A 12561-nucleotide genomic window follows, 5' to 3' on the forward strand; every position below is an offset into this window, starting at 1 on the left:
CTAATGCATGGTTTTATTCCATATTTTGGTAGGAACACTGTTGCAGGATTAAGATACATTCTGTCAACAATGAACGTCAGTCTGAATAGAACCTGTTGTGATGTAAGAAGAAATGGCTGTCCTGTGAGGAGTGTATTACATGGTGAGTTTTCCTTAACATAGGGTTCTTCAAGAAAATAATGTGTTAGAGAATTGATTGGCTCTGTTTATTTGTTGTTCATTCTTTTTTTTTTGTTGTTGTTCTGTAGCAGTTCTCCTACTCTTTTGCCCTATTACACAATTGAGAATTTGTGTTTTCTTGTCTTGTCCTTTAGGGATAAACTGTTGAAGAGGAGGGACTGCATCATTTGCTTCTATTATTATTATGATGGTTGTTATTATAGTATTTGTTAAGTTTCTTTCAATGTGCCAAGCACTATTCTTAATGTTGGGGTAGATCAATCAGTGAATCAATGAATCAATGGTATTTATTGAGCACTTCCTATGGGCAGAGCACTCTAAAGAATGCTTGGGGGTAGTTACAAGTTAATCAGATTGGACACAAAGCCTGCCCCAAGGGGCTCACAGTCTTAGTAGATGGAGAACTGGCATTGAATCCCCATTTTACAGACAAGGAAACTGAAAGCCGAGAAGTTTAGAGGCTTGTCCAAGGTCATACAGCAGGCAAATGATAGAACCAGATTTAGAACCCAAGTCCTCTGCCTCCCAGGCCTATGCTCTTTCCACTAGGCCATGCTACTTCTCTATTGGGTGTTGCCCACATCAGATGCTTAGCACACTCTCACAATGATAGGGATGGTGACCAAAGTGTTCTTGGCAGAACATCAGATATTAATGCCCATTTCTTTGTTGTATGTTCTTCATGAACCCCACTCCTGTAACGCCCGAGAGCCAGGGCCACACAATTTAAGCAAGTACGGTCTCCAACTTTGGGTGCAATCTGAGGGGAGCTTCTCAAACCTGAGCCTCAACAGGTGTGAAGACTCAATGGTGTTTGAATAATTTCAGTTTAACACAACTAACCCTTGGTCCACCCTTTCCTCGACAGTGTGCCATGTCATGGATATTTTCCTAGAAACCCATGGATATTCTTCCCAAAGAAACAGGGGGCATAGGGCCAGATAGCTTCAAGATTGGTTGGATACCCATCTCTCTCTTTCAGGAATCCCATTGCCTAATCTCAAATGGTTTTAACTAGAGGTTTGCAGTGCACTTTTCTTTGTCTCCTGAATCAGCATCTCGTTTTCTTCTAGTGGTCTCACTTTCCTCTTCATATTACCTATTTCGCAAGCCTGACCCTTCATTTTACCCCTGACCTTTGGCCTTATGTCTTATTTGCAATCCTGTCTTTTCACCTTTATTTCTGTTTGCAAACCTAGCCTTCCACCTCATATCCTTAAGTAAGCCTATTACTATATTCTATAGCTCTATTGGGGTGATATAGGACCAGCCTCTATAAGTGCCCTGCCCCCATCCATAGTCCTTGGGTCACTACACATGATAACACTTCAGTGCAAATAAGCATCATTGCCTAGTGGAAAGAGCATGGCCCTGGGAATCCCAAGACCTGGATTCTAAACCCATAACTGCCATTAACCTGCTGTATGACAATGGAAGTTCATTTAACTTCTCTGGTCCTCAGTTTTCTCACCTGTAAAATAGGGATTCAATACCTGTTCTCCCTCCTATTTAGACTGGGAGCCTCATGTAGGACAGGGACTGGTTCTGACATTATTTTGGATGTACTCCAGCACTTAGTACATGCTTGGTGCATTGTAAGCTCTTAACAAATACCACTGTTAATATTTAAATTTGCCAAGTCATAACCCCACATTGTATGACTCTACATCCCAAGATTAGTGAATAGACATTCTCCCCCCTCAATAATATACACATGTACACACTGTATTAGAGCCACCAAAGGCTTACTCCCAAGTAAAGACAACTAATTCTCTCTCTTGTGGGGTGAAGCAATAAGAATATCCAATAAAACAAGGCTAAAGTTGCAGATAGGCTCACTGACCAAAATTCTTACTGATTTGCAAAATATGCACCAATCATACTTTCACCCAGAGCTAAACATATGCTGAGAGGGATTCTAACGCTTAAAGAAATTCAGGACAAGTTCTGTAGAGCATAGTTTCCATTTCTATTAACATTTTCACTTGTCCCCAGCCTGAAATATTTTAATCCCAGATCCTAAGAGCTAATGCTAATTTGCATGGTTGACCTAGACTATCTGTTCTTTCTTTCTGCATCATTTCCCCCCAATGGTTTTGATTGGATAGATCATATGTTCATCTTCCCTTCCTCTCCTGATGAGGAATTACTGCAAGGATCTCTATGAAAATATTTAGTAGTCCCATAGAGTGTCTGAAGACTTTTTTGTTTTTCTTAACCAGCATCTATGGACTCAAAGGTTGGTGCCCTTCCATGTTATTGAATGATTAGATGGGTCATCATGAAGCTGCACCTAACAGGAGGACATGTCCAGAACCCTTTTCATAAACCAGATCTATGAGCTTCATCTCTTTGTACATTCTCAGTTTATTGAACCAAGTCTGGCCAGCAAAATGCTAAACCCAAATAGATCTAACCAGGTTTAGACATCCACCCTCCCACCATTTCTGATTCCACGATATAAGGATTTAGGTGTTTCACCCCATAGATGGGATGGATGTAATTTTGAGGAAGGGTATTTCCATGATGAATGACTGTTGGTACATATGTAGATGTTTCAAAAGAAGCCTGGGACTACAGTCTCGGTAAGCTACTTGAGATAACTGAAGAGAGATGAAATGCCACACATCCACACCTTGGAAGTGACCTTGGGCAACCTTCTCATTTAGCCTGTCTGGGGAATTGCCAAACATGATTTTGGGCTGGGCCCCAACATTCCAACCCATGTAAGGCCCTGTTTAATGAGCACGTCAATAATTACTGTATCTTCCACTTCCCAGCTAATTTGCACCCCAAGGGCTGGCATTAGAAATGAACTTGGAATGCTTGCAAACCAGGACACATTTATGCAAAACCTGATTAGTTCCAGGTCTAGGTTGGAGATCTGGAGGCAGTGTAGATTTCTGTTCTTTTAACACCTCCTTTGTCTTCACCTGGAGCATTTCTTCTGGGTCACAATCTGAGCATTGGCAGTAGAAACTCCCCAGTCTCAGTGGCCGACCAGGATTCTTGGCAGTACAAAACAACAATAAAGCAGGGACATTCCCTATCCACAGTGAGCTTATTGTCTAGAGGAGGAGTCAGACATCAGTATGAATAAATAAAATAACAATATGTATAGAAGTGTTGTGGAATTGGAGGTGGGAGTGGTGAATAAAGTAAGAAAGTCAGGGTGATGCAGAAGGGAGTGTAAAAAGGGGAAATAAGGGTTTCGGGAAAGGACTCTTGGAAGAGATGTGCCTACAGTATGGTTTTGAAGGTGGGGAAAGTGGTGGTTTGTCATATTTGGAGGGGGACAGAGTTCCAAACCACAGAAAGGGCATGGGCAAAGGTTGATCTTGAGCTAGACAAGATTGAGGCATAGTGAGTAGGTTGGCAGTAGAGCAGTGAAGTGAAGTGTAGTAGAAGAGTAGCAAGGAGAGGTAGGAGTGGGCCAAGTGACTGACTTCTTTAAAGTCGATGGTAAGGAGTTTCTGCTTGATGTGGAAGTGAATGGGCAACCACTGGTGGTTCTTGAAGAGGGGGAAATATGGACTGAATGATTTTGTGGAAAAAATGATCCAGGCAGCAGAGTGAAGGATGGATTGGAGAGGAGAAAGACAGGAGGCAGGGAGGTCAGCAAGAAGGCTGATAGAGTAATCAAGGCGGGATAGGGAAAGTGCTTGAATTAATGTGGTAGCACTTTGGAAGGGGAGGAAAGGATGAATTTTGCAATGTTGTGAAGGTTGACCGTCAGGATTTTGTGATAGATTGATATGTGGTTTGAATGAGAATGTGTCTGTTACACTGTTGTTTGTTTACTACCAAGCACTTAGTACAGTGTCCACCACAGAGTAAACCCTCTGTAAATATGATTAATTGGGAACATGGGGTGTCCCCAGAGCTACGCGATGGGATTTAAGCCATGAGGAATGGGGGCAGTGAGTATTTTGTGTGTTCATGAATGTATGTGTGTGTGTGTGTGTGAGGGTGGTTCGGTATGTCTCTGTGTATAAATGTAGTGGTAATAGTGGTAGTAGTAATAATAATAGTAGTAGTTATATTAATAATAGTTATGGTATTTGTTAAGCATTTACTAAGTGCTGAGCACTGTTCTAAGCAGTGGGATAGATACAGGGTAATAAGATTGTCCCACACGGGGCTCACATTTTTTACCCCCCATTTTTACAGATGAGGTAACTGAGGCACAGAGCAGTTAAGTGACTTGCCCAAGGTCACACAGCAGACAAGTGGCAGAGCCAGGATTAGAACCCATGACCTCTGAGTCCCAAGCCCAGACTAGTTCCACTAAGCCATGCTGCTTCTCTAGTAGTAGTAGAAGTTGTAGCGGCTGTAGTATTAATCTTTTACTGTGTGGAAGACATTTTACAAAATGCTAGAAAAGATTACAAGGATGAAAATTAGATAGAATTTGACCACAAAGCAGTCACAATGTAAGAATAAAGGAGGAAAGAATATGGGCGGCAGATATTTTTGGAGAGCTAAAACAGTAAGAATACAAAAATAACATTATAAGCCTAAAACAGGGATTAATGCAAAATAAAATCACAAAAGCCATAGAGTTCTAAAGAGCGGAGTTTTGGGCTTCTTGTGGCTCAGAGTCTAGTTGTGACAACCAAAGCCAAAGTAACAGCCACATCTTGGCCCTTCCCAGCATTCTCCATTTTGTGGAAGTGGCACCTTCTGTCCTGCCCCTGCCATTGGCCTTCCTGCCTGGATAGGGCAAGACAGTTTGGGATAGAGAGCCCAGGATGACATGGTTGGGAGGGTGGACAGACTTTTGGAGAAACTGTGAGTCTGGTTCTTAGTGTGTTTATATGGCTTCTGCTCCCTATCCCCTGCTCCTCTTTGGTTCTCTCCCTTCTGTCTTCCCTGCACTCCATCTCAGTCCCACTTCTCTTTCTCTCTTTGTTTCTTCTCTTTACGTGTCTTTCCTCTCACCCCCACAATCACCTCACTCTCTCTCGTGCTCTCCCTTTCTTCTTTTTTCCATTTTCGGTTCTATATCTTTCTGTCTTTCTCCTGGATATTCAGCCTACCCAGATCCATGAATCAAGCCAGGGGAGGTATGCCCTGTGCAGGATCCAGAAGACAGTTTCCCCATCCCTCATTTTGTGTCTCCGACATCTTACCTTGGGCATGCAGGCTTCTGCTCACTGCTAGCCAAGATTTCTGCTAAAGGGGAAAAATCACCACCTCTTTTCAAGCATTCCCGAGGAAGCCAGACAGTGAATTGTAGGAGGGGGTAGATAGGAAGAGGGAATGCTACAAAGGGAAACATTGCTGATAGTCAAGATTTCAGAGCAGCCTTCCACATTCAAATATTTCCAGGGGCTTACTGCGCCTTAGTGATCCTTTGCACCACTCAACTGAGGGAGAAACTACTGAAGACTAACAGGCTCCAAAACCAACAGCCTGTTTCATGTCTTGGAGTTTACTGCCATCTGTTGTTAAATGCATAAAATGCATCTGATCACAACTTTCTAATTGAATTTTTTTGGATAAAAATCATGATTTCTGGCTCAGCAAGGCAGATTTTTGGGTTTTTTCAGGACTAGAAAGGAACAACAACTTAATTAAATTGCAAATGAAAAATATTCTAATTATATATGCAGATATTTTATTCTCTCTTCTCTCTCTCTCACACACACACACATACACCCCCCCACAACTATTGAGCAAAAAACTGCTGCCTTTCATATGTTTCAGGATTACAAACAGTCAGTTCCTTGGCAGAGGTTTGGTTCTGTGGAATTTCCTTGTGCTTTTATTCAAACTGGATTTGAGGAGTTTAGGCACAGATCTGCCCTCTAGTGTTCACCAGAAAAGGAAAATCATTTAGTTGGTTCCATCAACTTCTCAGTATTTAACCCCCAGAAGACTCCAAAATAACACAGGATACATTAATTTATTCTGGTGGTCGTGAACACATTATGCTTTCCAGTTTGAAAAATTTCCATTTCAACTTGCATCAAATATGCCATTGATAGGTTCCTTTCAATGCCCTGAATGAGTACTTGCCAGTTTGTCTTCCTAAGAGTCCTTTTCTCGTAGTCTCTACCCATCGCATGATCAATTGTTCTCTGCTCCTCTCCCTCAAAAGTCATGTTCCACATTCTTCTAGGTGTTACATGGAGTGAAAATGAATCAGATCTCATACCTATCTTGTTCTGCTCCCAGAGTAGCAATTCAAACATGAATGGTCCAAGAGCCAGAACCTGGGGCTTCCCCAGAGGCCATCAGTCCAAAATCTTAGTGTGGGAATTATAGATTTCTTCTTTTTTTTTTTTGTAACCTCCCATTGTTCTCTTTGAGGAAAAGTCAGGGAAACTGATCTCCACGCCTAGTGAAAAGGACACAGGATTTTAGCTGATTGACATGCTATTTGTTCTCAGACATCACCTAATAATAATTGTGGTATTTGTTAAGTATTAGCTATGTTCCAAGCATTATACTCAGCTCTGGGATAGGTACAAGACAATCAGGCCAGACCCTATCCCCGGTCCACAAAGTCTCACAGTCCAAGAGGGAGGAAGAACATGTATTTAATCTACATTCTACAGATGAGAAAACTAAAGCCCAGTTAAATTAATGACATCCAAGTTCACAGATTAGGCATTTAGAGCCCAGATAGCTCAGATGGTAAAGCATCAGACTTTTAATCTGAGGGTCCTGGGTTCAAGTCCCTCTTTGGGTGTGATGTGTTGTATAGCAGTTATGTACATATGTGTAATGTATTTATTCATATTTACACCTGTCTCCCCCTCTAGACTTTAAGCTCATTGTGGGCAGGTAATAGGTCTGTTTATTGTCATATTGGACTCTCCCCAAGCGCTTATTACAGTGCTCTGCATGTAGTAAGCACTCAGTAAATATGATAGAATGAATGAATGAAAGGCAAGTGTCAACTGACATTCAATCCCAATCTGGGATTCTTTTCACTAGGCCATTCTGCTTAACTTCTCCTTAACTGAGTTTCCTCATCTACATTCCTTCAAGGAATGTTGGGAGAGTCAAATGAGATAATCAATGTGAAATAGTTTTGGAAAAATAAGAAATTCCATGCTAACTCAAGGAAGAAAGAGGAGTATGTGTATTGAAAGAGGAGTATGTGTATTTTGCTTTTACTATAGTTTCTTTTCTACGATTCCCCTGAAACCCAAGAATTATTCAGAACAACGAAGTACTAGCCTCTATAGGATATGAACATCTGGAAAAGAAGTTTTTCTTTATTTGATATTACTAAAATATTCCATTAAAACCAGTTCATAAAAACAAAATTACATTAAAATTTCTTAAAACATAGTGTTCCCATATTTCTGGTGCCTCCTTTTCCAGTTTATTATCTTCTTTATCATTTTGTTCCCTTTAAGCCCCTCACACTTTTCATTCCAGTGATCCCATAAAATGTTAATCCCCAAACAGATTTTAACAGGAAAAGTCAGAGGAATGACACCGGGGAAGTTTGGCTCAATAAAAATTGTCTGGGACACTTTTTGTTTCCACTAAGAACAGGAGTGGAAGTAGGCTTTAAAATGCAGTGTGAGGGTGAGGTCAGAGAGTAAGTAGGATTGAGTAACAACTCCTTGTTTTAGCCAGGAGTCTTCTTTGACTTGCTGTGTCGTGCTAGCCCATCAGATGGTTCTTTCTGATATCATGATAAATTTTCCAACCTCCCCAAGTACTTCTGTTCCCAGACTTACAGTGATCAGAAGGAGGGATTGCAACAGGAGTGGCAACCTGAAGTAGAAAAGGGAAAGATAACTGTGAGTTGGGAGCAGAGCCAGGCCAAGAGGACATAATTATCTTTGGCATCATCCCCTTATCAAAAGCTCCTACTTCCCCAACCCCATCCCTATCTGCAGTCTCAAGAAGTCCAGGAGAATGCAGGGAAAGGGAGAGGTGGACATGATCTGGGATATAGGACTGTAAGCACCATGCCCAATACCTTTTATCTCTTACTAGTGCTTGTCAGGTCTCCAGCTACTTTGATACCATCTTTTTAAAAAAATGGCTAAAGGAAAGAAAATGAAAGATGGAATCCACAGACATACAGATGCTTTTTCCAAAAGCAGAAATGGGTGAATAGTTTTGCTCCTGAAGTAAAAATTGCCTAGTTTGAGGCACAGAGAAAAAGGGATGGAGTGAGACCATAGAATAGAGGACACATGTAATATAAGGGCTGGAAAAGCAACTTGAGTAATGGAGAATGCTTTAAAGCCTTTGTACAGTGGAACAAAATCAATCAATCAATGGCATTTACTGCACTAAGTACCTAGGACAGTATAATAGTAAGTAGATATGATCCCTGCTCTTAAGAAGCTTACAGTCTAATGGGGAGACAGACAATAAAATAAATTAAAGATAATTACAGAACAACTGAATATAAGTATAAACTACTATAAAGCAGCTTGACCTAGTAGATAGAACATGGGCCTAGGCATGGGTTCCAACGCCAGCTCTTCCACTTACTTGCTGCGTGACCTTGAGCAAGTCACGACTTCTCAGTGCCTCAGTTATTTCATCTCTAAACTCGGGATTAAGACCCAAGTGAGCCCCTTGTGAGATGTGGATTGCGTCCAAACTAATTAACTTATATTTACTTCAGCACTTATTGCCTGGAAAATAGTAAGCACTTAACAAATGCTGTAAAAAAAGAAAAAGGATATGAAAATACATTCTGTGCAGGGATGGGGATGGGGGTGTACCTAAGTGTCTAGAGTATGGAAATAAATATATGGGAGAAGCAGTAGAGAGGGAAAATAAGGTATGTGTAGGGTGTAAGATGATTTGCTTACTCTTATTTTTTCAGTGGTATTTGTTAAACACTTACTACATTCCAGGCACTGTTTTAAGCACTGGGGTAGATACAAGTTAATCAGGTTGGACGCAGTCACTGTCCCACATGGGGCTCAGAGTTTTAATCCACATTTTGTACAGAGGAATTAAGTGACTTGCCCAAGATCACATGGTAGACAAGTGGTGGATCCAGGATTAGAGCCCAGGTCCTTCTGACGTCCAGTCCCATGTTCTATCCACTAGGCCATGCAGATTCTCATCTTTTAGTCTTCAGGAAGGAGATATGATTTCAGCAGGGCTGTAGATATGGGGAGAGTAATGGTCTGTCAGATTTGCCTGTGAGGGAATTCCAATCAGTTTGTGGTATTTATTGAACACTTCATGTGCAGTGCACTGTACTAAGCACTTAGGAGTGTATTCAATTGGTAGCTATGATCCCTGTCCTCAAGGAGCTGCCAGTTTAGTTGGGGAGACAGACATTAAATTAAGCAATAGATATGGAAGGAGGGAGGAAGGAGGAAATGAACAAGGAGTCAACGGTGGGTGAAGTGAGATAGAGGAACAGTAAATAAATTGACATTAGTGAGAGCAGCATGGCCTCCTGGATAGAGCACAGAGCTGGGAATCAGAAGGACCTGGACTGTAATCCTGGCTCTGCCACTTTTCTGCTCTGTGATATTGGGCAACTCACTGCACTTCTCTGGGCCTCAGTTAACTCATCTGTAAAATGGAAATTATGACTGTAAGTCCCATGTGGGACTGGGACTGTCTCCAACCTAATTAATTTGTATCAACCCCAGCGCTTAGTACAGTGCCTGGCACATAGTAAGCACTTGACAAATACTAGAACTATTATTATTATTATTATTATTATTAGTGATGGAAAGGACTTTGCTATATGGGTGATCTTATAAGGATCTTTTGCAAGCCTCATTGAACATATTACTGATTTGATATGCTAATGACAAAAAAGGGCTTAGGTTCTCAGGGTCTCAGACTTTTCCTAATGAAAACAATCAGTGTTTAAGAAGTAAATGGGCTTAAAACAAATATTTTTGGTATGCTTCTCTGAACCTGGGCCTGTGACTTTTTGGGTAGCTCTAACTCTCTGATTTTCTGACATTGCTCTTGAGTATTCCATTATATCTGGGGTTATTTGGAGAAAAGGTGATTTAGTCTCCTGATATCCTCCACCTTCTTCCTCAGTGGCTGGGACCAGCATCAGATGGCAGATCTGGAGAGGGCACCAGATTGAGGTCATTCAACCCTATCCTCATTCCACCTTTTTCTACTAGGAAGTAATTCTGATTTAACAACTTCATTGAACACTTTCAATTTCCTAAATGAGTAAATAGTTTATTAGAAGGCTCACTGATGGAGGAACCTTGCTTACTGCTTTAATGTTGGCCACACATCAGTCTCACCTTCACAACATTGCCAAGATCCACCCTTTCCTCTCCATCCAAACCGCTACCACGTTAGTACAATCACTCATCCTATCCCACCTAGATTACTGCGTTGGCCTCATTTCTGACCTTCCAATCTCCTGACTCTTCCCATTCCAGTCCATGTTTCACTTCTCTGTCTGGATTATCTTTCTCCAGAAATGTTCAGGGCATGTCACCCCCCTCCTTAAAAATCTCCAGTGGTTGCCTATCCACCTCCTACCCCACCTCCCTTCTTTTCTTCTACATCCCAGCCAGCACACTCCGCTTCTCTGGTGCTGACCTTCTCACTGTGCCTCGATCTCGCCTGTCTGGCTGCCGACCCCTGGCCCAAATCCTGCCTCTGGCCTCGAACGTTCTGCCTCCTCAAATTGGCCAGACAATCACTCTGCCCAACTTCAAAACCCTACTGAAGGCACACCTCCTCCAAGAGGCCTTCCCAGATTAAGCCCCACTTTTCTTCATCTTCCACTTCCTTCTGAGTCACACTGACTTACTCCCTTTGCTCTTTCCTTCCTTCCCCACTTCACAGCACTTATGTACCTAGCTATAATTTTATTTATTTATATTGTTTATTTGTATTGATGTCTGTCTCCCTACCCTTAGACTGTGAGCTCATTGTGGGCAGGGATTGTCTCTCTTTATTGCTAAACTGTACTTTCCAAGTGCTTAGTACAGTGCTCTGCACACAGTAAGCGCTCAGTAAATATGATTGAATGAATAAATGAACCAATAAATAAATCCAACCTGATTATCAATCAATCAATTAGTTGTATTTCTTGAACACTTATTTGGGAGAGTATAATACAACAGAGTTGGTAGAAATGATCTCTGTCCACACAGAGCTTGCAGTCTAAGAGTCAAACACACATTAATGTAAATAAATAAATTATGCTATGCACGTTAGTGCTTTGGGGCTGAGGGTGATATAAATATCAAGTCCTTGAAAGGTACAGAACCAAGATCCAAGATGATTATCTATTAGCTACCCCAGCTCTTAGTACAGTGCTCGGAACATAGTAAGGTCTTAACTAATACCACAATTATTATTATCATTTCTCTTTCTTTTGGAAACTGGATGGAGTTAGCCAATGTGAACAGATCACCCACACCTGAAAATGCAGTGGAGATCTTGGAGATGCTTAGGGGAAGAGCAGTGAAAATGAAAATGACAAGGAGCAACAAAAGCTGGCCCTTTGAGAAACACAGTTGATCAATCACTGCTATTTTTCCAGCATTTACTTTGTGCAGAGCACTCTACTAGGTCTTTGGTAGGGTACATTACTACAAAACTGAAAGACACGTTCCAGGATATAATTTTGTAACTATTGCTTATAAGAAGCAGCGTGAGCACAACAAGCTGCCTTATTAGTGACTGTTTGTGATCCCGCAAACAACAACAAGAAAGAGACTGGCAAAGGCAATGGTGGGCTTTACTTGAAGACAGGTTATTTGCTGGCCTGTGGGGGTGGCACATGAAGGGAGGCGTGGCCTTCTCCCAGTAACAGGCCAGATCAGTTAGTGACTGCCAACCACTAAGGCAGATAAAAGGCGGTCAGTTTGAATCTGGTTTGAATCATGAGGAAACAGTACTGAAGCACCTGGAGCAGAGGCACATAGAGGGAAGTACCTGGAGAAGAAGCATGTAGGAGCAGGCACTGAGGAAAGCGTGTAAGCAGAAGCAGCAGGAGAACAGCACTCGAAAGCAGCAGAAGGCAGCTACCTTTGGAAGCAGAAAGAAGAATCATCGGCAGAACAGGCTTCCTCGACTAGCAGACTGGTATTGGACCCTTAGTGGAGTGTGTGAGTGTGTATGTGTGTATGTCACTCCCTTACATGTTGGTAAAACAAAGTAAAAAAACTTTCCCCAATAACCTTAGTGGTTGATGGTGTGGTTTGACTTTACTACATGTCACTGAGGCTCCTCCCGGATCAGGAAAGTCCTGGTTGGTATGAGCCAGGGGCTTGGAACAGTAACTATTATTTATAAGAAGCAGCATGGCCTAGTGGATAGGCGACAGGCCTGGAAGTCAGAGAGACTTGGGTTCTAATGTCCAACTGTACCACTTGTCTGCTCTGTGACCTTGTGTAAGTCACTTAAGATTTCTGTGCCCAAGTTACCTCATCTGTAAAATGG

At 41.8% G+C, this 12561-nt stretch overlaps 1 non-coding gene across 1 annotated transcript; it reads left to right on the forward strand.

Annotated features, from left to right (window-relative positions):
• The first annotated feature begins 6804 nt into the window (after positions 1-6804).
• TRNAK-UUU lies at positions 6805-6877 on the forward strand. The gene has a single exon. It is a non-coding gene; the product is annotated as a tRNA-Lys (tRNA).
• Positions 6878-12561: the final 5684 nt, after the last annotated feature.

Source organism: Ornithorhynchus anatinus, chromosome 3, assembly GCF_004115215.2.
Source record: "Ornithorhynchus anatinus isolate Pmale09 chromosome 3, mOrnAna1.pri.v4, whole genome shotgun sequence".
NCBI lineage: Eukaryota > Metazoa > Chordata > Mammalia > Monotremata > Ornithorhynchidae > Ornithorhynchus > Ornithorhynchus anatinus.